Consider the following 26,472-nt stretch of genomic DNA (forward strand, 5'->3'; position numbering starts at 1 on the left):
AAAAACACAAAAAAGAAGCATCATAATTTGCTGTGGTCCCAGAAGAGTATCAGTTTTATAAGATAAAGGGTTTAATGAAACGAATCACCTTCTTTAATACTGAATGGCGATCAATTCATACAGTTCACCTGGCTATAATTACAGCAATATAACAAAGGAAAGAGACTTCAGATTTTCCTGAGAGCATGTTACATTTCCCAGAATTAAGTTATGCAAGTGACCTCCTAAGAAACTTAAAGAATTGAGAAATAGCTCAACAATATTGCAAATGGGGTGCCTAGGGACAGGTTTGTGTATTATACCAGTTACCGTAGATTCCGGTGTATTAGGTGACTGGGCGTGTAAGACGCCCCCCCCCCCAAAATTGGCAGCTGCCAGTTGGGGGGGGCTCTTATACGCTTCGGCAGCTTCGCTGGGCAGCGGGCTCCACGCTGGGAGGAAGCTGCCCAGCAATGCTAAGCCGGCTTCGCCGGGCAGCTTCCTTCCAGCGCGGAGCGGAGCGGAGCCCAGTTTCTTTGTAAGACAATGACCTGAGCTGGTCACTTAAGTGTCTTCATCAGGATCCCTAAAGAATAAGCTAGCTTGCAAGAGTCACAACTAAGTGGTGGTGCCCTCTGGGCTAATGGATGGGCCTTCCTCCCACTTCAGCTAGCTGCCAGGTAGGAGAACAATAGGTCAGTGTGGTGTGTGTTAGCAGAGATGGAAGCAGGCTGGAAGCTTTAGACAGGAAGCCATGCTTGATGTGTCCTGGATCCAAACCTGTGTCTAATGGAGAAGCAAGATCTGTTGGGGTTTTAATTCTGTGAGCCCCTCCAACTTATGTTCAGGTTGCATGTATGTGTAAACAAAACCTTCTATCCTAAAAACCATAATGTCTACTGACTATCATGAAAAAACAAAACAAAATGCTGGGTAAGCACCTGGAACCCCTCAAGTCTCTAACCGCTCAGAGATTGGAGTACCATGTACAAATATTTTTAAGCTGCTAAGTTTTTTATATGCATACAATTTCAAATATTGCTGCCATGGTACATCAAGGTTTTAAAAAAATGCAACTATGCTTTTAGAAAACTAAACACTTCTAAAATATTTTATTTGTTATTTACTTCATTTTTTTTTAATAATTCATATCTCATACCTTCTGCATTAAATAAATTATGTTCCCAGGTTGTCTTTCTTGGTAAACAATAGAAGAACTTTAAAAAGAAAATAATAAAATTTAGAATGAATGTAACACAACAAAGTAAAGCAGAAACAATACAGTCATATTGTCTATTTAGACAGAAAAATACCTGGTGCCTAATGATAGTAACAGCATCACCAGGCTACCTGGGGAGTTTGCGGCATCTTTTTAAAACTATCGTTCCAAAGGTAAAGAGTGTTTTTTGTTTGTTTGTTTGTTTTAAAAAGGCTGCCTCTCACAGTTCAGATGGCAGGGGAGCCCAGAGAAAGAACTCTGGTGATAAATTCAGTGCATAGGTAGATTGGTGTGGAGAAGGTGGCCCAACAGGTATTTGGTCCTAGACTGTTTGGTGCTGTAATGGCTCAGACTAACTCTTAGAACTGGGGTTGAGAGCCAGTGGATAGGGCTGGGCAATATCTAATATTCAACACTGCAATACATCACCAGCTAAACATCACGATATACCAATATATCACAATGTCTGAAATAAAGATGGAGCTACGGAGAGACATTGGTTGGCTTCATTGTTTTTCCTGCACACGCGCACACAGACACACACACCATGATTCACAATATTTTGAAGGATTAAAAATTATGAAACCCATATCATGATAGGGACTTCAAACCAGTTTTGGATGCTGTATCACCCATCCCTACCAGTGGAGTTGTTGCAATACATGCCAAGATATGACCTCGCTACAGCTTCTGAACTATCTTCAACAGCCAATGGCGCAGGCAGGGCAAGATTTTTTGGCTAAAGTTTGGGGCCCCACAGCCCATGGGCCCCAAAATGACTACTCAGAGACAGTGGCTGATGATACTGAAAGAAAGCAAATAGGTATTTGCTAAGAAAGGATGCAGAAGCTTGACCTTTCTTAGCAGACACATGCCTAGTTCCAACAATCTACACCAATTTCCCTGTGGTTTTTTTTTAAATTTTTGTGCTCTTTCTTTCAAGACAAAAACCAGCCTGGACAGGCAGCACAGAAATGAAAGTGGGTTCGGAGGAGAGAAGCTGCCTGACCCTTTTCCCTCTAGTTATTTTCAGCTCAACCCCAATCTACACCACTTTTTCTTTTCCACCCAGGGCAACAGTGGAAGGGGATATGGAGAAGATAAGAACCAGAAGGAAAAAGGGTTAAGCAATTTCTCTCTGCCTACAATTCTTCAGCTTCTATTCATAGTCTGTCTAGGCTAATTTGAAAGAATCAGAAAGGGAGAAAAAAGTTTAATGTGCAGTTTCAGCCTTCAAAGTAGATGCTTGTCTATGCCTTTCCTTATATACATTAATCATGAGAGTGACTTTCAGAAGATTTCCTAATTCCCCAAAAGCAGCATGGCAAAAACTGCCTAAAGTTGTCTCTTGTAAGCAGTTTCTGGATCCAATATTGCGGCTGTTCTATCAGAACAATCCTCCTGTGGAAGTCGGGGCTATTATTTATTATTTATTATTACTTGTTGCAGAAGGGCACCTGCATTCATAAAATGTTAATCATCACTGTTACACAAATGCCTTTGCTGAGCCCCGAAGATAAGAGATTATTAGTCAAAGCCATGTGCCTTACCAAAGGCACAAATGAGCTGATAACACTAAAATGCAAAGAAACCTAAGACTGACAAAAAGGAAACAAAACCCTACCACATTTCCATAGATAACACAAATCTCTGCCCCTTACAGCATTTTGAACCAAGAAATAAAGAAATCACAAGTGGAACGTAAAAGAATATATCACCATTAATTGTTCTTCATTCATTTCTCACTAGTAATTGCACTTGATATCATTAGATAACATATCGACAAGTTCACATTCCCTCTGTTTCCGTAGTTAATCTCAAATACAAAAAGAAACTTTCAAAAAATAAATCACTAGATCCTGGGAATCTATATAACTGCTGTATATAATATTGCAATATTATATACAGCATCAATAGCACATTTTGGCAGACGTTTGGAGCAATGGAAAAGATTCCCATATTGTGAGCATCTGTTCTGCAAAGCCATTAGTATTGCTTTTGTTTCCTAAAAGAAGCTCTGCAGTCCAATCCTATGCATAATTAGTTAAAAGTGAGCCTAGTTAAATCTTTCTGCAATGATTTCTTTAAAAGTTAAATAACCTCGCCTAAAAAATAGAAAAAGACAAACAAACAGCTGTCAGATTCACTGGAGGCAGCCTCCCCAGCTTCCTACTCACAGGAAAGCCCAGCTGAGAATGCCATGGAGATTTCAGGAAATGGGAGCACCCAAGGATGCAGAATACAACCCAGTGAATATATTTGCAGCATGAAAGGACACTCACAAACCCTTCAGCTCCCTTGAAAGTACATTAAGTGCAACCAAAACTCCAAACCCCATCCATGAGATTTTCATTCAATTATTTCCTCCCCTTTGATTTTTTTTTAATGTAGTTTCTTATGTCACTAACTGAAGAAGTGGGGTGGAGTAGGTAAAGCATGGGAGATGCTTTCAGCGCAGTATTACTCCTGATAGTTGTGTCCAGCAGTGTTTGGAGGGCCCAGGGGCAGATTCTACCACAAAAGTTGTTGCCTCAGCTAACGTGTATGGCTAAGAAACTCCGTGTAGCTGGGGAGGAAGAGGGAAACAGATTTGCAGCTTGCTTTATCGGCAACTGGGCCAAAACAGCCAACCAAAGTAGGTAGGCAGTTTTGTTTCATTTTCTAGTTTGCAACCACAGAGAAAGGACACCTCTTATGCTTCCCATCTCCGTAAGTTTCAGTATGATGCTGGTGTCATACAATAAACCGTATCAAGAGAAAAAACATAAAAGAATAAAATAGAATTAAAAATTCACATAAATTGTACCTGATGTCAATAGGATGGATGAATCGAATAGATCCAACTAGGAACTCTTCACGCAGGTTTTCTTCACAAAGTGCAGGCAACTATGGAGCTCGCTCCCACAGGAGGCAGTGGTGGTCACCAATTTGGATGGCTTTAAAAGAGGACTGTACAAATTCATGGAGGAGAGGACTACTGATGGCTACTAGCCATGATAGCTATGCTCTGCCATCGCAGCTGGAGGCAGCAAATGCTTCTGATTACCAGTCTCTGGAATCCACAGGAGAGGAGAGTGCTCTTGTGCTCGAATCCAGCTTGCAGGTTTCGCACAGACATCTGGCAGGCCTCTGAAAACAGGATGCTGGACTAGATGGGCCATTGGCCTGATCCAACAGGCTCTTTTTATGTTCTTGTCTCGATCATGCTGAACTGTTTGCACTGATTGTATCTAGCTGGTCCCTCAGCAACAAAGAATCATGAATATGAAGAACTATGCAAGTAATGATGGCAAATGGGAACCATGCCAGGAGAGTCGCTACCTGTTTAATTCTTCAGCACTCCTACAATTTTGAGAATTAGTTCAGAAATGTGTTTAGCTAATGTCCCCATGATTGCATTAAGAGAAATATATACTACCAATTTCGTTTAATGAAACGCTGGGAATGTTACAATTCCCTGACTTAGTTTAATGCTCTTAAAGACATGTGCACATTATCCACAGTAAAGCTAACGACAAATTCTGTATCTCTCTAGATGGTAGTTAATTGTTAGTGATGGAATAAATTCATGGCTGATTATCCTGTATCTAGGCAACTTAAAAATAAATGCACAAGCTTATTTCATCTCTTATCCACCAGTGCAGGAAATACAGTGCAGGTTCCACAGTATGTCAGCTCTCAGAGGTATGGCACATTAGCTTGATAGACTATATTAAGACTAATATGCATTGGAAGTGAGATCGCAACAAGACCATTTTGCTTAAATGCGATGAACCCCAGGATACCTGGCTGCTACTTTAAGCCCAATAAGCTTACTTCTGATGATTGCTTTAATTTCCAGTGTGTCTGGAACTGTCCAATGTCATATTTTAAAAAAGGAAATGTTACAAAATCAGTATGGATCCAGATATCGAGTTTTCATGAGTGGAACTTCACTTATGGAACACTCGCAACAAAGGAGAGAGCTCTGAAAGCTTTGGAAATCCTGAATATTCTAATCTGGACATGTTTAACAGCTGAATTGCACACTTCCCTAAATTTTGAGGTATGGCTTTTGGTTCAAAAAATGTGAATGGGGGGGACATACACGTGCACAAAATTATTTTAGGGGAAAGTATATGCAAAAATGTATATAAATTAAGACTTTCAAAAAAAAAGATTAGCTGAAAATGGGGCTGAACCAACTTCTAATTGAACATGTGTGAAAATGACATCAAATGGAATTAGAAGGATCCATAACTACTCTAGACAGTGTGGAAGGTGGCAGGGGAGGCTGTAGGAAGAATAGGCAAAAACAGCTCCCCTTTTCCCTTTCCTTCGGAGAAGGAGCCTTTCAGGGCAACTCTGGATACAACCCAATGTAAGTTAATAGGTGCTGCAGTCCAAATTTCTGTAAAACAAAGTACTGGTGACTTTGCTGTTTTTTAGAATTGTGAGACTTCAGAAATGAAAACAACCTGAAAGAAGACAACTCTTTCATATGCAGTTTCTCGACGGTTGTCAAGGGCAGAAAGTAAAATAATCCAACATCTTTGTCTCTCATAGATTCCAAGCCTCCATTTCTGGCAATATGAGAAAGTCTCGGTTACTTCATAATCCAATGATGTTGTTGATTTAGATGAAAAACAAATGATCAAGGCAATAAGGCTCCACAGATCGTAACAGGTTCTGTCTTATTTCCTCAGGTGGGCATCATCAGCATGAGGTTACATTGGCTAGTCCCTCCCCTTAGGGTAGGATGCATCAGCACAGGATTGCAATGGTTAGTCCCTCCCATTCAAACAGACAGCATTAGTACAATGTCACAATGGATGACTGCTCCCCTTGAGGCAGGAAACATCAGCACTAGGTCACAATGGCCAGCCTGCCTTCTTGAGGCAGGGAGCAAGCATGAAGACACATTGGTCAGGGCTGTATCTCATGAAAGCAGGCTTCATCAGACCGTGGGCACAAGGCAAGCAGTATCAGAACAGTCTCATTCTCGGTGAGAAAAGCTATACAAGAGCACATGAGCACAGTCTCTCTCTTCCTGAGGTGCGTGGCAGATGATAAGGCAACACAACAGACACCAGGATCTCTCTCACTCAAATCAACAGCAATATTTAGTTGGAAAAGCTGTAAGCAAAAAGAAGAGAAGTTAGAAGGTAGACACCCCCACTATTATGCAACAGAATGCTTAAAAAACAAACCGTCTGGCAAGCCCCTCTCCATGTATTTATTTTGTCTCCACTGATCTCAGTGGACAGATTTAATCATGCTGCGTGCCCGAAAAGAGCTGATGTGGTGTCAGGGAAGCAACCTGCCCCTGCTCTTGTCCCAAGGGTCTACAGAGGTATGTCACTCCCACACAGCCCTATTGAGGAATGCAACAGGTTGAAAACTGACTGTGAAAATTAACAAGGGAGAAGTCACACCATCAACACCTATTCCTCATCCTCCAGTCTCTCCCCCATCCATTCATCATTTTGTTTCCCCCATTTTCATTCTTTCTGCCCACTCAGCCAGAATCCCTCTAAGGGACCTGGCTGGGCTGATGAGGCAGAAGTGTGCTGCCCCATTCGTCGTCGTCATCATCATTTTGTGTCTTTTTAAAAATAAAATGTTTCTATACTTTATTATATTATATAATACTTTAAATAGATATACACACATATTCTATTACTTAGAAACACAAAATCCTGCCAAGACTTAAATTTTCAATAATGAACAAAAACATGTCCATCTCTCAGCAAACAAAATCTGAACACTCGTTATTTCTCATATGAATCAAGTTGGTTAATTTGTCCGCTTCTGCAAGCTCTAAACATTTCAATAATCATTCCCAGATAGATGTGGTGTGTGGCTTTTTCCTCTTGTGCACCCACACAATTTTTGTTGTTATTATTAAATGGAAATCTTTAATAATGAATTTATTTTGGAATATCCTCTGCAATCCAATTAAATAAAATCAACATTGGGCTAAGTCCCTCTGTTAGATCCATCATTTCTGATATAATGCATGTTATTTGCCTCCAAAAAGCATAAGCCAGCTTGGCTGCCCCACCAAATATGAAGCAGATAGGCATTTGTGACTGAGCACTTCCAACATTTGAACTGTGTGCCTGAATAAACCTTGTCAAGCCTAGCTGGTGTCATATCCCACCATAATAGCTTCTTACATTGATACTCAGTATGGAATTCAACCTCACACTCTTCCAATCATTCCATCGGTGCAAGCATTTCAGCTTCCAGATAGAGCCCTGCTCTCCTCCTCCACGTTCTGGGGCTTCTCCTGACCCCCTTCCTAAATGCAAAAAAACCTTCAGGCAGATGGAAGAAAAGGCAGAAGCAGCAGTGACCTGTGGTCCCAGCCTTCCTAATGAGGACTAGAACCACAATGTGCATTCCGGAGGGGGTAAGTAACCATGCAGAAAGTAGATATGATAGAATTTTGCCTCCCTCATAACAGAACTGGGGTCATCTAAGAAAGTTTAAAGGTCAGAGATTCAAGGTAGACAAGAGAATATATATATGCACACAGCACATTGTCCGACTACAGAATTTGTTCTCACAAGATGCAGTGGTGGCTGTCAACATGGATGGCTTTAAATGGGATTTGACGAATTTCAGGGAACATAAGGCTATCAGTGACCACTAGTAATGATGACTATATACTCCAGTACCAGCTGCTAAAGAAATGTCAGTGGGAGAGTCCTGCTACCTTTTGCTCTGCTTGTGGGCTTCCCATTGGCCACTGTGAGAACAGAATGCTACACTAGATGGGCCACCAGCACGCCTTGTGCTGTTCCTGTCAAGATTTCTCTTGCATAAAGGCAATTCATCTAAACAACCTGGCATTGTTCTGTAAATTACATGTCAATTTCAAACAGTTCGTGAGCTTTAGTCCAATGAATGAAAATTGAATTGAGTCATAGGGTTAACAAGAAATTCTATACATCTATCTAGAAAGCAGCTGGCTCATTTACCTTTTCTGAGCTAGATAAAAATTCATTTTGCATGTGTGTGTGTGTGTGTACAGATGTGTACGCTTGATTCAGGTATCATCAGCCAAGCGGTACAAGTGCGCCAAATTCATAATTACAAACTTCAGTGCAGTAACTACTAAGGATCATTAGTCTGATTTTTATTCATTTCCCCCATATATCTAAGTGCTATTATCTTAGAAATCATTACATCTTTTGGGCTCTCTCAGTGTCTGCCTCCTGGCATTTATATGGATTATGGTGATCTATGGGTGCTCAAAAAAATTAAAGACTTAAGGATGGGTGAACTCCAAAGGGTGATTTTATATATATGGCCCTCTTCTCAAAGCCTGCTTTAATCCAAAGAGAAATCTCATACATTTGATCTTCCCTAAATAACATGCTACAGAATAGCTTCAAAAGCAAGAAATGAACATGGAAAAAAGTCTGTTAGTTAAATGATGTATGAAGATGCTCATTTATTACAGATGAAGATGCAGTCCAGACTGAGATGACAATTATAAGCAGGGGCTGTTGATCTCTGGAAGAAAAAATGAAGACACATCCTTATTTTTGGGGGGGGGGGGAGTGGGGAGCTTAACTTTACCTCTGAACTGATGTTGCGGGAAGAGGAGGAGCTTATAGGAACAAGTAGTAGGGCATCTACATTTTTCTAAGGAGGGGATGGCCTCATGCAGCAGTGGTAGGTAGTCAGTAGGGGGCCAGTGAGCATGACTGTGGTGCTGGGGGCCATGCTCTTTTTGCTACACAGTCACAAGGGCACACACTACGAGAGATGGGTTAACCCTCCCCTTTCTGCACACCATTCAATTGTTTTGATTACAGGGGGAAAGGGGGAAAGAAAATACAGTAATTGCATTTTTGTCATGAAACAATTATAATGCAACATGACAAAGAACATTTGTCTATAACTGGGAAGACCTTATCCATTAAGTTGAGGCAAGTATGCCTTCAAATGTCATCCAATTCTGTCAACTGGGAGGGAGGGGTGTGAATAGACTTTACACACACACACACACACACACACACACTTCATGATAGTGAATCAAGGAGCCATTAAGCTTTATTTTTCTGAATTGTGATCCAGATTTGAACTTGAACCAAATCAGGCAGTCCCTTTACTGCTTATGACTTCTCAGATTGTTTTCAAAAGTGCTAAAACGGGGTCAAAACTATATCTTATGCTCAGGGCCTGCTTCTAACCGGTTCATAGGAAACTCAGAACTAAGGTCTTTCAGAATTTTTATTTCTTTACTGTAAATAACATTCTCTCAAATCACGCACTGCATAACCATTCAGCTCATCCGAATTATATTTTGTCCCTTTTAGAAGAATTTGGAGATGAAATTTTCAGTTAAATTTCTTCTTCAAGTATCATCTTCAGAAACTAGGGTTTAAAATGAACTATTGTTCAAAAATTCAGTATCTAGATCGCTGCTGGTTGATTCATATTTAAATGCAATTGTACTAAACAATTTATAATAATATCTCTAGTATAGAGGTACATTATGTGCATATGATTGCAGCCTAAATTATTTTATGTTTTTGTCACTTTTAGATATTTTCCTTTTCCACATTGGGGCTTCATTTCTATAACTTATTGTAAAAAGAAACAAATCTCTCATGTCACATAATGCATGACAATGAAAAATAAAACAGTGTTGAGTTTGAATTGTTTAAGTGTTACTACTGCTCTGAATGTTGATTTTAACTTGGACATTTGTCAAAGGAAATGATAGTGAAACATGATGTGTAAATTTACTATTTTCACTCTAAAAATGAAATGATGCACACTGACAGGAGAAACTGCACAGACGGAACTTTGTAGGACGTTTTGCCATGGCAATTGCTGCCAAATATTCAAGCAAGTATTCAGCTTTTAAAAAGCAGCTTCTCTGTTCAGCTGAATGAACTGCTGCAAGACACAGGATGAATCTCTGCCTGAGAATGCAGTTCTTACACATGAAAATGTTTTACTACCCCCTTCCAAATCATTTGTGGGGAGGGTCGACTACGATTTTTTTCAGGCTTTCTCATCTCTTCACACTAACAAACCAAGATGTTGGCTTGCTTGACTCATAAGAACTGCAAAATGTGTGCTACTAATGTAATTATCCTCCTTGCTAGCACTTTTTTTCCTGAAGCCTAAATAACTGCAGAAACCCTATCGTCCAGAATTTAGTTTATACCAAATTACTCCTGTCTAATAATATTTCTCTTTTTATGTAACATAGCAGAGCAATTTAAAAGATTATAGTCTTGAACCAGAATGATTACATATTGGGAACATTTCATTTCATTTGGTTTTGTTCTTGCAGCATTTCTGTGGCAAGGGAGGGAGGGAAGACAGAAAAAGCTGAGGGTGGTGAGAAATAGGCAACAGCAAACAATACTTCAAACTGCAAGGTAAACAGTATTTTTTATTACTTATTCAAACAAACAAATGTATTTTAAAATTCAGTGATGTTAGAACATACACTAGGTGAAATTTATGCTGTAATTAAAAACTAATTGCCACTGTTATTTTTAAGTTGCTAATTCTATTTCTTGCTTATTTGTGCATGCGTGGCATTGGATTGATCAGATAAGCAGTCAAGCTTTTTTAAGAAACCACTTTTATTAATATCAGATATATGGAAAGTGATGATGCCTTGAAGATTTCATATCTGCTACATTTTATCCCCCAAAGGAGCAAGAGTGGGTAACTTAGCTAAGATTTTCTTCTTAGTGTCTTGCTAATCTATATGTAAAATGGAGGTGGTCAAGTAGTAAATAGGGGTTTATGAATCTGTCAGTTTTCTGATTTCTCTCAGATGCTTATTTTTTCCAATATGAAATTCAGTGCTTCATGTTTCTGCATCCCCATTTCTATTATTTTTTAAAAGTCCTCCCAAAAGATTTATCAGCGTTTTACTAAGTTTAAAAGGTAACGGTAAAGGACCCCTGACAGTTAAGTCCAGTCACAGACAACTCTGGGGTTGCGGCGCTCATCTCGCTTTACAGGTCAAGGGAGCCGACATTTGTCCGCTGACAGTTTTTCCAGGTCATGTGGCCAGCATGACTAAGCATCTTCTGGTGAAAACAGAGCAGTGCACAGAAACGCCGTTTACCTTGCCACTGGAGCGGCACCTATTTATCTACTTGCACTTTGATGTGCTTTCAAACTGCTAGGTTGGCAGGAGCTGGGACCGAACAATGGGAGCTCACCCCCGTTGCAGGGATTCGAACTGCCGACCTTCCGATCGGCAAGCCCTAGGCTCAGTGGTTTAGACCACAGCGCCACCCACATTTACTTTCTCCCAATATTTTTATTAACCACAACTTATAGACAAACCTACACCCTGATGTTTTCCTATATTTTAAGTTTCAGCACAGAAATATGATGACTACCCTGTGGTAATATCAAGTTTTTCACTGTTCACAATTATACTAAAATGAAATAATTAAAAGTTGTAAAAACAATCTAAGGATAACCAAGATTGTTTCTTTGCGCACAGAGACACACACACACCTCAGAGGATGTTGGTTCAAGAATAAATCCTATGTCTTCACAGATTAAGTATGGACTGCAGTGTCAAGACTTCTATCTTGTTACAAAGGTGGTGTGTCCGTTTGCAATATATGATACTTTTCCTGCATCTTCATCCCAAGGACCTTCAGACATGTTAAATCAATGGATTAGAAGTGGGAAACTACTGCATCCACCTGGTAGGCTGAACCACAACACCCTCTATTGCCTGCAGGTCAATTATATGCTATGTGAGCATTGATGTCAGGTATGACATCAAAGGTCCTTGCTCTCAACTCCAATCAGCTGATGGGTGCAAAGTGGAAGCCCTTGTAAGTTTTAGGCATCATATGGATTCAAACTGTGTCTCCAAATGGTAATTTTCTCTCTGTCAGTCTGCAGAAGGGAAAAAATGTGATTTGCAGACACATGGTTTGCATTCAAACTGCACCTGGAAGCAGACATTTTCCAGACTTCAAAGGGGCTCTCTCCCAATCCCCATCAGCCGATCAGCACTGAAAGCAACCCCATCAGCTGCATTAGGGAGTGGGTGTATAGCATTTAAATTACAAAACAGGCAGTGAAGTGGAAAAAAATACGCAAGCCAAATGCCAAGCCACTGACTATTTCGAATCACTCCCACTGTAGCTTTGTTCATTTTTGCTACAATGAGTGCTGTCTAAGGGATGATGAGAGATTTAGGCAGAAAATGGGTAGTCTGATGGATCCAAGGTTAGACAGAGGGAAGTTTCAAGAAATTCGCTTCCTTTCTTCTTGTGGTATGGCAAAGTAAGTTGGGGTTAAAGGGGCTGCAGTAGTAGTAATGTCAGTTTCCAAAGAGTGCTTCAGTAATGGCAATTCAAAGGTTGTGTGCATCCACATTTATTAAAAAGAGTAAGCACATGCCTATTGCAATATATATCATGCACTATTGTAGGAGCTGAACTTAAGAAGAGCTCTGCTGGATCTGGTCTAGTATCTTTTCTGTTTTCCACCGTGGCCAGCCTGCTACATACAGGACATTCTCCCACTGTTGTTCTTCACTAACTAGTTTCAAAAACATTGATCCCTCTCATCCCGGAGGTAGAATATAGCCAAATCATAACTAGTAGCACAGTTGTAATTACACATGCTCCTAAGAAGAATATATCCCGTGATGCTGGAGGGCAATAGCTGCATTGCATCTTTATAGGAATATTCAAACTTCCTGTTGCTCACACTGCACAAATCAATCCACCCTCTTGCTGCCCCTGATATCTGCCAAGAGATGGCAAGGCAGGTCCAATGCACACCAAGATGGAGACTGCAACTGGCAGGCTACTCTATGTACGAGTATTTGAGAAAGCATTTGCTCTAAACAGACTCCTGCAATCTTATTTTGCTGTGAGTAAATAAAATAATCCGACACTTTCCAGTGATTAACCAAGACTCAGCATTCTTAGTTTCAAAAATTATTTGAAAGGAGTCAAGATGATACCTTCTATTACAGTGGTACCTCTGGTTACGAACTTAATTCGTTCCAGAGGTCCGTTCTTAACCTGAAACCGTTCTTAACTGAAGCACTACTTTAGCTAATGGGGCCTCCTGTTGCCTCATGATTTCTGTTCTCATCCTGAGGTAAAGTTCTTAACCCGAGGTCCTACTTCCGGGTTAGCGGAGTCTGTAACCTGAAGTGCTTGTAGCCACTGTAGTGCCATCCAACAATCAGCAAACTCTGGCTGGATACAACTTTGCCTAACTTAAGGCTTATCCACACTAGGGCTGGGCGATATCAGCTTTTCAACATCACAGTCTATCACCAGCTAAACATCGCAGTCTGGTGATATGCCGCAATGCTGAAAAAACAAGCTGCTTTGGCCTCAGGCTGAGAGGCGCTGGGTGAAACTGCCACAGCTCTCAACGTGGGAGCTGAGGCGCTTTCACCCCAGCTCCTAGCGGGCGGGAACAAAGTGGCTTGTTTGAACGGCTAGCAGAATCATCACCAGTGCTCCCCCCACTTTTGAGGGAGCCAGAGCCGGGTTGGGGGATCCTTTAATTGCTCGGCTGAGGCAAGCGGCAACCGCACACTCAGCTGAGCAGTTTGAAGATGCAGAGGGAGCAACAAGCTGTATTGGTGCCTCACCAATGCAGCTTTTTTCTCCCTCTGTGCAATATGAGAGCAGAGTGGGATGGTGGCTTCACTCAGCTATATATCGCTGGTGAAACCACCACTGCTCCCGAGTCCCTCGGCTAGCAATGCTCACTTGAGAAAGTTACTAGAAGAGGGACTCAGGAGCGGTGGCAATTTCACCAACGATATACTATTGAATAAAGCCGACATTGTGGTCTGCTCCCCATACTGGTCCTGGGTAATATTTTGATTTATCACCCAGGCCTAATCCACGCCTCTGTTTGCTCCACTGCTTTCCCCTGGGGAAACCCTGGGGAACAAGCAGCAATCAGGTTTTCCACAGATTTCCATTTGTTCCTATTTAGTTTAGTGCAGGTTTTCCAAGGGAAAGTGGCAAGGCAAAGGCAAAACCACCTAGAAAGCACGGGACAAGTGGAAACTTGGACTCGTTCTTTCTTTGTACAGGGCAAGCGGAAGTCCTGGTGACTTTATTATTGCTTCACAAAGCTCTATCTCTTTTTTTAAGAATAATTTTTTATTAACCGACCAATCACATCAAATCAAACCAAATTACATAAATTCCAAATTACACAGCCGAATTTTAAATTTTTGTTGGGAGTACCCATATTTCAAGTTCCGAAGGGATCCAATCAACTTCTTGCTTCTTGCTGCTGTTTTAATGTCCACAAATCTAACCTTATGATGTTCACAGTACTATCCAGTCCTTTCTTATTATTTTTCCACATCTCTTGTTGTTATTTTCATATATTTTTCCTTTCTCTTTGTGACCTCTGATAGTCTCCGCAAGCTGGTTAGAACAGTTTGTAATCCTGCGTGGATATTTTTTTTTTTTATCCAGTAGCCATATCCAGACGTTTTCCATATAACATCACTTCCATACATCAAAACAGTCTTAGCGTCATTAATCTTCACCAATCTGTCTCCTTTCTCAAAACCTCTGAGGATACTCACTAGGAATGCAGTCTGAAAACAAATCCGTTCTTCCTCCCGGCTGTAAATCCTTTGGCAAGATGGCGACTCCGAATTAATTGCTGTGCCATTCCCAAAAGCTCTTATTGCTTCTCGGTCTCCATAAAGCATACTTTTGGTTAAAGTTTATCTCCGCACAGACCTTAATCATCCTGCTTGGGTCAGTTCAACCGACGGTTCTAATGAGGAGGGGTTCTTGTAAATCACATAGAAAGAAAGTAAAAAAGGTTTCCCCCCCCCCATTCAGCCCCGTTGTCAACATACCCCGCCTTTGGTGTATCTTCATCGTAAAATATTCCTGTTTCTCCAGCCCGTCGTCTTCTTTCGCAGAGGTCACTTAAATTAGCAGACTTCACTCCCCTTCTTCACTTGAAATATGTGCATTTGCTTCTTCACAAAGCCCAAACAGACACAGAACAAACAGGACACCTTGTAGGCTAGAGCAGAAGTTACTCGTGCCAAGATCTACCAAAGACCCTAGTCCTTTTCTTTTTTTTCCTGAATAATAAAAGCATTATTCACTTGCATGGACCTATAATATAATTACTTATATGAGCAAGAATTATTTTAATAAAGAATAGTTGGAAGGTAGGGTGGTAACTAAAGTCTTTTACAATTTATGCCGCCTTAAATTATATTATTGGAGATACAGGTCATAGTCACATAATTATAGAGACTCCATTATTATGAGCAACAAAGCAAACCTGGATTATGCTCTCCTCCTTTTTCATATTTGTGCACTTTTGCATAATTAACAGTGCAAATATAAATGATTTCTGTCCCCACCTCAATTTAAGTGCATTTTTGCAAGTTCAAAGTAGTGCAAGGCCACATAAAAAGTTTCAGCTGGATGGAGGGAGGAACTACACTTTAGTTAAGCCACAAAAATGAGTTCAGCAGGAGTGCAGATAGAGGTGGAATTCTATTGTACCAGAACATATTCATCTAGTTCCAGTAATTAACAGCTAAAGTTAGGCCTTTTAAAATATACTTCATCTAAATTCTTCCCGTCTTTCATTGCCTGACTATTAAAGCCCCTGAAACAGAAGCAGCAGTTATTTAACCAGTTGTATTATCATTTCTGTTTAAGGAGTTAGTATATAAAGCCCTTGGTACCAGTTTAGTTGCAGGATCACTTTACACCAAGGGTAGTCAACATTTTTATACCTACCGCCCACAAATGCGTCCTTCATGATGGTAAAATTTCCTTACCACCCACCAGTGCTTGACGGAAGGAGGATTCAGCTTATGCCGTAGAACACCCAACTGCCCACCTAGAATCCTGAAACGACCACTAGTGGGTGGTAGGGACCAGGTTGACAACCCCTGCTTTACACAATATATGCCCACTCAACCAATATGATCTGAGTTTGTGGCACTGTTACAGGTGCAATATAATATTTGTTCTACACTTCTAAGAAAAGGATCTAAGGAACTAAATATAAATTTGGGGGATCACATTTTGAAAGTGTCCATCCCCAAAGCCCCTTGACCTATTTGCCTGTAATTTGGCAGGCATTATCCATTCTGGAGGGGCTCTCCCAGCCCTGTTTCTCAAGACCTTTTAACTGGAATTGCTGCATATTGACAGCACAATTATGTACGTAAGTGTGTGGCCAGGCAGCATGTGAACCATTCTGTGGAATACGCTAAGGTCACAGTCTTCCAGTGCTTCCATGTGCACCTTCCATTCCAGAATCTCTTACATGAAAACTAGACATTTCCTAGGCTAAATGTTTACTTATTAATACACTCAGCACACATGGAAATATGTGGACCAGCATCTCAGTGGAGATAATTTTGTCTTCTTTTTAAAATACTCCTGTCTCTTTGCTTATCAAAAAACTGATGGCCTATTTTGAGCTTCTGGACAGCTGCTTTTGTGCCATAGTTTGTCAGTTTACATTTTTATCACAGTAATTTGTGGACAAACGCTTTGCATAACTGAAGTGCACAACTTCAAGTTGGTCTTTAAATTAAAAGGAGAGTGGGCAATTGGGTCTTCTTTTCATGCAGTAAGGTTTGTTTTTAAAACAAATAAATAAGATTAACAGCAGTTGATGCAAATTGTGGGCGGATCTGATGAAGGCTCACGGAAAAACACAGTGATTGATAGAGCAATTTATTTTTATTGAAGCACCTCTTTTTAAAAATATGACTAACTTTGGGGAGGTGGGGGAAATGGTTCCATCTGCTAACCAGCTGACAACCACAAGAAAAAGGCCTTAATTCATTTGGACTGTGCATTCTCTCCTCCCTTAGTGCATATCATTCCTGCCAAAATTTCTACAATTGGACTCCATGCTGAGTTCTCTTTTCAGAGATCCTGTCCCTGAGACGATTGCATTCAGTAATTCTCAAAAATTATTTTCCCAGGAACCTGATTGTCCCATGAAATAATGCCTGACTTGAAAAATATTATTACTATTCCAGCACTTCCTGCAAGAACTAGGAAATTTCAAGATAGCTTTTATAGGGTCAGTTATCTTTTAAGGAAAGTGTACTAGAGTACTGAATATTGAGGGACGCAGGTGGCGCTGTGGTCTAAACCACTGAGCTTCTTGTGCTTGCCAATTGAAAAGTCAGCGGTTCAAATCCACACGACAGTGGTGAGCTCCCGTTGCTCTGTCCCAGCTTCTGCCAACCTAGCAGTTCAAAAAAACACCAGTGCGAGTAGATAAATAGGTACCACTGCAGTGGGAAGGTAAATGGCATTTTCATGCGCTGTGGCTTCTGTCACAGTGTTCCTTTGTGACAGAAGCAGTTTAATCGTGCTGGCCACATGACCCAGAAAGCTATCTGTGGACAAACGCTGGTTCCCTTGGCCTGAAAAGCAAGATGAGTGCCATATCCCATAGTCACCTTTGACTGGACTTAACCATCCAGGGGTCCTTTTACTAGAGTATTATAATGTTATTTTTTAAAAAAATATACAAGTTGAGCAGAAGGAAGCAGGCAAGCATTTTGACAAGACAGCACTAGTTCTCCCAAAACCAAGAGCAGCCAATACACACACCTACAAAGGCTGCTTCTTGCCAACCATATGCAAAACTAAGACTTCTGCCTTAAATTGGCTTCATTCAAATTTCCAAAACCATTTCTCTCCACCATCTTCCAACGGAGCATACAGGATGTGACTAGTACCTAATAGTCATCATACAAACATCTGCTAGATACTTGCTTATACAAAAACCTAGATATGGTATTCCTTCCACTTGACCCAACATAACAGCATTCAAGTTACATTGCACATTTCCATAGATCAGGGGTAGGCAACATTTTTATACCTGCCGCCCACTAATGCATCTTTCTTGATGGTAAAATTTCCTTACCGCCCACCAGTGCTCGACGGAAGGAGGATTCAGCTTGTGCCACAGAACCCCCTACAGCCCACCTAGAATCCTGAAGCGCCCAATAGTGGGCGGGAGGGACCAGGTTGACAACCCCTGCCATAAATAAAAAGTGTTAAGGAGCTTGTCTAACAAGGGGAACAGCAAGTTGCTTCTAAAGAGGTATAGATGAATCAATCAACTTTGTATTTTCAGAGTTTGTCATTTTTCCATTTTAAAATCAGTTATTCCAATTTCCACATCAGTTTGTGATTTCTTTTTAATATAAAAAAGTCTTCATGAACTTTTATCAGCATTTTAGTGTGAAGTTCTCCTAACATACACTTTTCTATGCAATTTTCCCTAATATACACTTTTTGCAATCTGATTTTCCCTAATATACATTTTGTATGTTATTTTCACTTATATATGCATTTTATGCAAACCATGCCCTAGTATTTGCATTTCTTACACATTACTTGGCTAGAGAACAGCATTGAGAATTTCAGAGAAGTGCTTGCTTTTAAATGTGAACTGACTCAAATTTGCCCCCTATCCCTTCTTCCAAGTAGAGCAGTTTAGCAATTGTCCAACAATGCCTCCTGAGCTAACAGAGTGCAGTTATCAGAAGCTATTTCAGATTTAAGTCTCTTGCATAAGCCATCTTTAAATGGTTTACATTATAACAGAAGAATTCTGTTTACCAGTCAGAGGGGAAACACTTTCACATTCAAAAAGCCTCCACAATGCCTATCATCATTTTCCCATTCCCATTAGAAAAGAACATTCGCCACGCTTACATAATTGAGATATTGTCCCTACCCATGACCAAGCATATGTCATTATTATATTTGCTACTATCCACAATCCCTTAGGAGGTCTTCTCCTACAGCCTGTTTTGAAGGAGTACATAGATCTTCGTTTTAATGCCTCGGGCTTTTGTTGCTCCCATGGTTTGGTAATCCCAGGCACCAATTAACCTGGAACCTAACACTACATTTCTTGCCAGTAATATGTACAACCACTGTTATCACAAGAGGATAGAGTGCCTCACCATAACCTGAGCCAAAAAAGCTAATGAGGAAAATGAGATAACAGGCTACAAAAGGTATGCCAGAAGCAGGAAGAGGTGAACGAAGAGGTGTAGGGATGGCTAACTTAAAAGGGTGGGTAGAAGGACCTAGAGACACAGGCTGGATTTCAAGCACACTTCATTTTGGATGGACATCTTCCAGCAATTTTAATAACGCTGGAAACAAAATGTTCATCTTCTTTCCTATAAGCCATTTCCCAGCTATTTCTGGGTTGTTTAGGCATTAACCTCCCTTTCAAAATTGCTGGCTGAACAGACCTTTTCTGAATGCCCCCCAAAAATGGATCCTTCCAAACTAGGAATCTGTTTTTCTGCCTGATGTATGAAGTTAGATGTATGAACTTTCTCAGCTTGTATCTAGCGAATAACAGAATAATTGGAAAGGGGGAGCTGAATTGGCTACAGTTCAGTTTAAAAACATTTGGGGGGGATCATCAGTAGGGCTGGATTTGAAATATCCTTTAAGCTTCGCCCCCTCCCCCACATTTCTATATGTTCTTAGTCAGATGAAGGCAGGGAAAAGCGAGTAATCAAGTGTACTAGAGGTGTGTCTATTGAACAGACTGGCAGAGCCCTGAGGAACTTGTAAGGAGAAAACGTTTTTTTAAAAAATCTCCTAAATCCCAAAGCCAAACACACTCAGGCCCAACCATATATCTTTCACGATCACTTACAGAGACTTCTGCAACTCACTGCTGCTCTCCTGTTCTGTAGGTAGTCAGAAAACACTGCAACGGACAGGAGCAGTTCTTCAGTTCTGACCGTTTTAGTTCAAAAGAAGGCAGAATTCCTGAGAACACTGTGAGCAGACAAAATGGCGTCCTTTTCTTCTTGCTTAGCGGTCCAGCCAATCAGGTCACAGGAATACCATACAGCACAAAGGGAACTAGGATGGATCACGTGGCAACCTTGTTAGCCAATCAGAACCTTTCAATGGGCTGTTTCTGCCCGGAGACTGCGCAATTTATTCCCTCGGCTGAAAGCACGTTCTGAGAGCCAGACCTTCCCCCAGGGAGGAGCCTTTGCTTAAGGCTCAGGTGGGTGGCCGTAGCTGGTAGTGGAGGGAAGGCTTCTGCATTTACACCGAGATGTATTGGGTTGTCTGGCGCGCGGGAGATTGACTGACTTCTTCGAGAACGTGCCAGCCAGCCAACTACAGTGCCTTTCCTAGGGTTTTTTCCCCCCTGCCCGAATTGTGATTGCGGGGTCTGGACATCAGAAATTTTAAATGGTAGTTTTCAGAGGAAGAAGCCACTCATCAGCTGTATTTACTTTTTTAAAGTTTTAATTTGTACAGTGAGTCGTGAAGGGTGGGTGAAAATTGGGGTTTTGGAAATGGTGGGAGGGAAGGAGAATTTGTTTCTTCATGAAAAGGGTGCGCGAGAATGGGAGGCTTGTGGGGCTTCCTTAAATATGCCTCTGTTTTTCTTAGCATCATAGACTCATAGAATTGTAATGTACCTCGAGAGTCATCTAGTCCAACCCCCTGCAATACAGGACTCTCAAATCATCCATGACAGGTGGCCATCCAACTTCTGCTGAAAAACCTCCAGTCAGCAGCCACCTCCTCTTTCCTCATGTTAAGAGAGGGTACTGTAGGTGGTTCTTCTGCTGTTTCTCCCCCCCCCCCCACCCCATCCTATATAGGTAATGAGTGAAGGGGAAGCCTGAGGGTATGATGCATTCATGTATTATTAATAATAATTAAATTTCTACACTACTATTCATCTGAGGAACACAGGGCGGTTCACTATTTAAAAAAGCACAAAAATACACAACAAAGCAATATCCCCTCCCCTAGTTTAAAAGGCTAGAGATTGCTTAGTCTTTTAGCCAAGGTCAGTGCAACACAACCTCAACCAGCAAGTTGTTGAGTGGGTAGCACACCAAATATGAAAAAAGCACACACATCTATACATTTACAAGCAAAGGAGCAGTTATGTCCGTGTATGGCAACACTTCCTTCTACTAGTTTCTACTGGTTTAATCACAAGGCACAGCAACTTTCTCATCTTTCATTCCTTCCCTTGTCATCAACGGTATAGCAATAGCTTCTGTGTACACATTGTTCCGTTCTTCTCTCATGGTTCTCTTGCAAACAAACCTTCACCTGCTCACACATTTCAACATTTAATTTTATTGTTTATATAATTTCTAACCTCAGATATTCACATGTCCCTACCCATCGGTGTATATCCTTTCATAATGCAGGCACCGGCAAGTGCAGGAAGTAATTCAATCCACAGATTTTAAGAGGGCGACCAGATAAAGTCAAGTTTTATCCCTGTACTTAAGAGTATTTTAAACTTGAAGTTGTGAAATTCTTCAAAAGCCTCTCTCATCTCAAACAAAACCATGAAAGACCTTTGTTTCACATTTGGTTTACATTTATGCACACATTTCTGATGGATGCTGTATGGGTTCAATCAGGGCTATTCCATGCAGCAGTTTATTGGTGACTGTGTGTTGCTTGTACATGCAGATTTTGTGAAATACCCACACGGCATCCTCACCAAAATGCTATCTCTTATTATTTTCCCATGTAAACTGAATTTTCCCCATTCAGTTTGGAATTGGAAAATGCAATAATTAAACAAGCCCTACAAAAATGCTAAATCCAGATGGGAGCAGGAAGAGCAGGAAGAAGGGACAGCACTTTAATAGTGACAATATTGTATGGACACTATGGAAAAAATTGTCGAGTCCACAGCCAACTGTGTATGGAAGTACTCCCACATACCTCATTGATCATTCTCATGCGATCAGATATGAACAAATCACCACTAGACATTTTCACCATAGCAGCTTCAGCAGTGGTGAATCTTTTGTTTGATTACACCAGGCATTCCCAAACTTGGCCCTCCAGCTGTTTTGGGACTACAACTCCCATCATCCCTAGCTAACAGGACCAGTGTCAGGGATGATGGGAGTTGTAGTCCCAAAACAGCTGGAGGGCCAAGTTTGGGAATGCATGGACTACAACCTTGCTTGTTTAGAGCTGGCTAATTAACATGCTGTAGTTGTTGGGACCCCCCTTCCTCCATTTAAAATTTCAGCTCTTACTATGCCATGAATGATTTAAAACATTTTTATCTCAACTTTGCAATCATTTTATGAGACTTCTGTTGCTTGCTTTTAATGGTGTAGATTTGTCATTTGTTACATTTTCCCTGTTAAAAAATATTGACTGGTGCTTTACAATAAGGAATGGCATTTCATTAATGTTAAGGTAAAATTAAATGAATACATACAGTGCAGTGTATTTCTCAGTTCTGCCTACTTGGAATGATTAAGCCAATGTACAGAGGTCTGCTCCTTCTAATTAGCCGTGCAATACAGAATACAACGCTTCCCCAAATCAGCTGGAAATCAGACCTGAGCAGGTGCAGTTTTGTTTTGTTTTTGGGTTAACTTGAGAAGAAACCCATGAGGGATTTGAGTTTGAGAGAAGCTGGATTGTTTTATGGAGGTTTTGTTCACACATACATGTGTAAATCACAGCTGAAAATTACATCTGTGCTCATTTAGAAGAGATGTATTTGCACGTACAAAATAATACCTTGATACTGAGGTAGACTGTTGGCATATCTAGCTGCAATAATATTTATTGTACTTATTAGTGGCTCTCCAGATCTCGGTTTCAGATCTTTCCCAACTGTATTGCCTGTGATTTAAAAATAATAATTATTGGAGACACCAGAGATTGAACCTTGGGTCTGATACAGGAAAACAGAATGATCTATCTCTGAGCTACACTCCTCCCTGCCCTCTAGTGATTTCATGTAGGCAATATTTAAAGCACCATCTATGCTCTTTAATCTGCAGTGGCCTTTTCACACAAGTAAGTCATCAAGATTTAACCAATGAATGATAGCCACACAACCAGCAAGATATGCAATAATACCTTTTCCTTCTTCAGACCACATGTGATTCCTCAAGCAGTGAACTTTTGTCACCTTTGCAGCTCTTATCTTCTCTGGCATGACATGTCCCTGATAATGGGTTTGTATCACTTCCCTTGGGAAAAGTTCTTTGGAGCAATATACATCACTGTCAAGAAGATTTTCTTGAAGTTCAGCCAAACATTTATCTTTCCATATTGTTCCCATTAATCTTTGTTATACATTGAACATACCTCACTAAATGATTTCTCACATTCTCTGCACATTTTAATTAACAATATTTCATGAACTTTTAATTGACTAAACTGCATGTTTGCTGAAAGCCGACTTCAAACTTTGCTGATGCAGTTATTCTGTGCCCCTTTCATGGACAAATGGAGGGATTGATACTGGAGCCTACGGAGCAGCATGGAGGGATAATCCAATCCATCTGTTCCATTTGTCATTTGTTTGAAATCTAGATTCCCCATTCTGTTTCTATTCTGGAAGGTTACAATTTTTACTTAGAATAATTATTTATAATTACCAATATTGTCTGGGCCTCCTTGGCATGTCATTCATTAGGGTCAAATGAACAATGCCTGATGCAAGGGGACAGAAGGGTGAAGTCTACTACTATTCCCATCAAAGATCCTGTCTAGGGAATCCTTATAGCAAGCAGAAAAAAGGGAAAGGTGAGGCTTGAAAGAAGGAGGTGCCTGCCAACACATTGTCCCTTTGAGTTCTTTCTATAGCTTTCTCCAAACTAGCACAGAGAAAGAACTGCATTTTTAGACACATGGGATGGAAAACAAAGTCCTTTCCCACTGGATCCAGAATACCATAAAGTTGCAAAGCAGTGCCAAAATCCATGTTCTAGGTGCTGAAAAATATCTTGGTTATTATCCTCTTCATATGCATGGGAACATCCACTATATAGGCCCACAATCTCTCCAAGTAGCAAATTGCTTTGCATCCCAGTTCCAGCTTGATCTTCACACCTCATAGCCACAGCCCCCAACTACTTCTTTGCTCTCAGCCTTTGGAAGGGAAAAAAATACCCACATACACACAAATGTATTCTTGCTGCTATGTGGTCGCTAAGCAGTTGCTAAGGACATTCTGGCCTGATATCAAGGTTACTGATAGAACAACTGCAAAGCTTCATTGGTTATGCTAAGTTTTCAGTCTATTTGGGTTACAGACACTTAACTTTAAAATGAAAGGATAGGACTGAAACAAGAAGTTTGGTACATGTTTTAAAAGAATGAATATAATCATAAGCATAAATGTCTCAAACAAGCATGAGCTTACTGGGTTGCCAAATACACAAGTTGGTTGTTGTGCTTCTGCTTTATTAGACTTGCCAACTGTCTAGAGCCATATTTAAATAGTACAAGATGCATTTTAATCTTGGCACAGCATCAAGCCTGTACATGCTGATTGCTAGGCTCAACAATTGCTGGGTTTTGGAGTAATGTGCTGCTATCACAACAGCAGCAATGCCTCCTTCAGGCAGAATGAAGTGCTATCCACCTTTGCAGTTCTTAAGAGGAGGGAGCACTTGCTCTCCTTCAAGTAAACAATAGTGGGTCACTTTCTCCTCCCTTTCGACCTTTGGGAAGTAAATCTCCCAACGGCATTGGCAAAGCACTGCAGTAAGAGGAGGAGGACAAACAGACTAAAGAAGTGTGGGACATTAATTCAATACTATTTCTTCTGTAGAACAGTAAGTTATTGACAAAAACAAATTGCAGCTAAAAATTACTTAACAACCTGAACACAGTAGTCATTTTGACAAAACAAGCAGCTCCTTCTCAGTTTGGATTTGAGAAGTACTTCAAGTTAGCGGCTCAAGGTGAGCTGTTGGTAATTTCTGCTCCAAACCTATTTCCGTCAGGTCATGCCGTTATTCTTTTCAGGAACATATATTTTTTATTGCAAACATGGCAACAGCAGACAAGTCAGCTTTAGGCAAACAGAACCATGTAATCTATAGGGGGGGGGGGGAGTCAAAGCAGTTGGTCTTTTACCACTTCAGGATTGCTGGGTGCTTTCCATCCTCAATCCAATAATGAATGTAGGAAATGTTTGGCTATATGTTAATTGGGGTTTATAAAAATATAGGCAGAATTAAAGGGAGTGAAACCTTATACAAAACAAGCTGAACCCCAGTTCCTTGATCTGCCTCCATTTTCTTGCAGGCGTCTGTTTGTTCACCTGCATCCAGTCCATGATCACCATCAAACATGGATTCAACTTCCTTTGATTGTGATGGAAATGAGTGTGTGTGTTAGGTGTCATCTACATACTGATGACACCAAACTCCAAGCTACCATTGGCTTCACGTAGATGTTAAGTGGCATGGGAGGGGGGCAGAATGGGGGGGGGGGTATTGTTTTGTTTGTTAGTAAGCTATGTATTTTTGTGTTTTTTAATTGTAAACCACCCTGTGATCCTCAGATGATGTGTAGTATAGAAATTTAATGAATAATTAATAATAATATTAACCCTATAAGCAAGTGGGCCAAGGAGTTTTCCAGCACCACCTTCTGAAACCACCCCTCTAGCAAGGAATTGACATCTCAGAATGGTGCCACTCAGGTGATCCATGATACTATGGTGGATGGTATCGAAAGCTGCTGAGCATGCTAACAGAACCAACAGAAGCAGGCTACCATTGTCTCAACTGTATAAACTATGAAGGCAACTAAACCAGTCTTCAGCCTCTATCTAGGCCTGCGACCAAATGGAAAAGGCTCTAGATGATTCAAAACCATCCAGGAAAACATGGCATTAAGATACTTCCACATGCTTAAGCACCTTTGTCCAAGAACAGAGCAATGGAGACCGGTCAGAAATTGGGGTTCGGTAATTAAAAAAACCCAAACACATTACCGCTACCTCTAATGCTTTCTGAAGCAACTTCCTCATGCAGGAAGGTATTGAGGAGACTCCCTACATCACCCAGTCACCCCGTGTCCTTCTGGCAGCTTTTATGAGCCAGGACTAGGATTAATCATACACGTGGTAAATTTCACTTCATGAGTCCTGTCCACATGCTCACTCTTTACAAGCTAAAAAGTATCCCTAACAACTGGACAAGCAAGTTCCAAAGCTACAAAAAGTGGATCAGATCAACCATGGCATCAAAGTTAGAAGGGGTGTGAATGGTTTTATCTGAAAAGTGTCTTTGGCTCTAAAGGGATATGGAGGCCTGATTCTCCTCTCAAATGGAATTCTGCAAATGATTTGAGGAAGAATATGATTGGGTGCTATTTAAGATAATACTGTGCCTTGCCAGAGCATGATGGTTTCCTCGCTTTTCAATGTAAATGTGATTTGGACAATCAGAATGCAGTCAAATTCCAAATTTTCAA

The 26,472-nt window shown here is 40.7% G+C and overlaps 2 long non-coding RNA genes across 30 annotated transcripts in view; one reads left to right on the plus strand and one right to left on the minus strand.

The window, feature by feature from the left end:
• The window catches only part of LOC308476927, an 808,687-nt gene that overhangs the window by 155,175 nt on the left and 627,040 nt on the right, over positions 1–26,472 (minus strand). For 26 of the 29 annotated variants that reach the window (XR_013986193.1, XR_013986194.1, XR_013986198.1 and 23 more), the window contains one exon: positions 4,005–6,313. The exons of 1 other annotated variant lie outside the window; for it this stretch is intronic. This is a non-coding gene — a long non-coding RNA (uncharacterized lncRNA). Of the gene's footprint in view, positions 1–4,004; positions 6,314–19,885; positions 22,005–26,472 lie in introns of those variants that run through there. 2 more of the 29 variants (XR_013986196.1, XR_013986197.1) reach the window with 2 other exon arrangements.
• LOC308476992 lies at positions 6,208–10,587 on the plus strand. The gene is made up of 3 exons (XR_013986322.1): positions 6,208–6,342; positions 7,415–7,592; positions 10,500–10,587. It is a non-coding gene; the product is annotated as an uncharacterized lncRNA (long non-coding RNA).

Source organism: Podarcis pityusensis (assembly GCF_964106645.2).
Source record: "Podarcis pityusensis genome assembly, chromosome: 5".
Taxonomy (NCBI): domain Eukaryota; kingdom Metazoa; phylum Chordata; class Lepidosauria; order Squamata; family Lacertidae; genus Podarcis; species Podarcis pityusensis.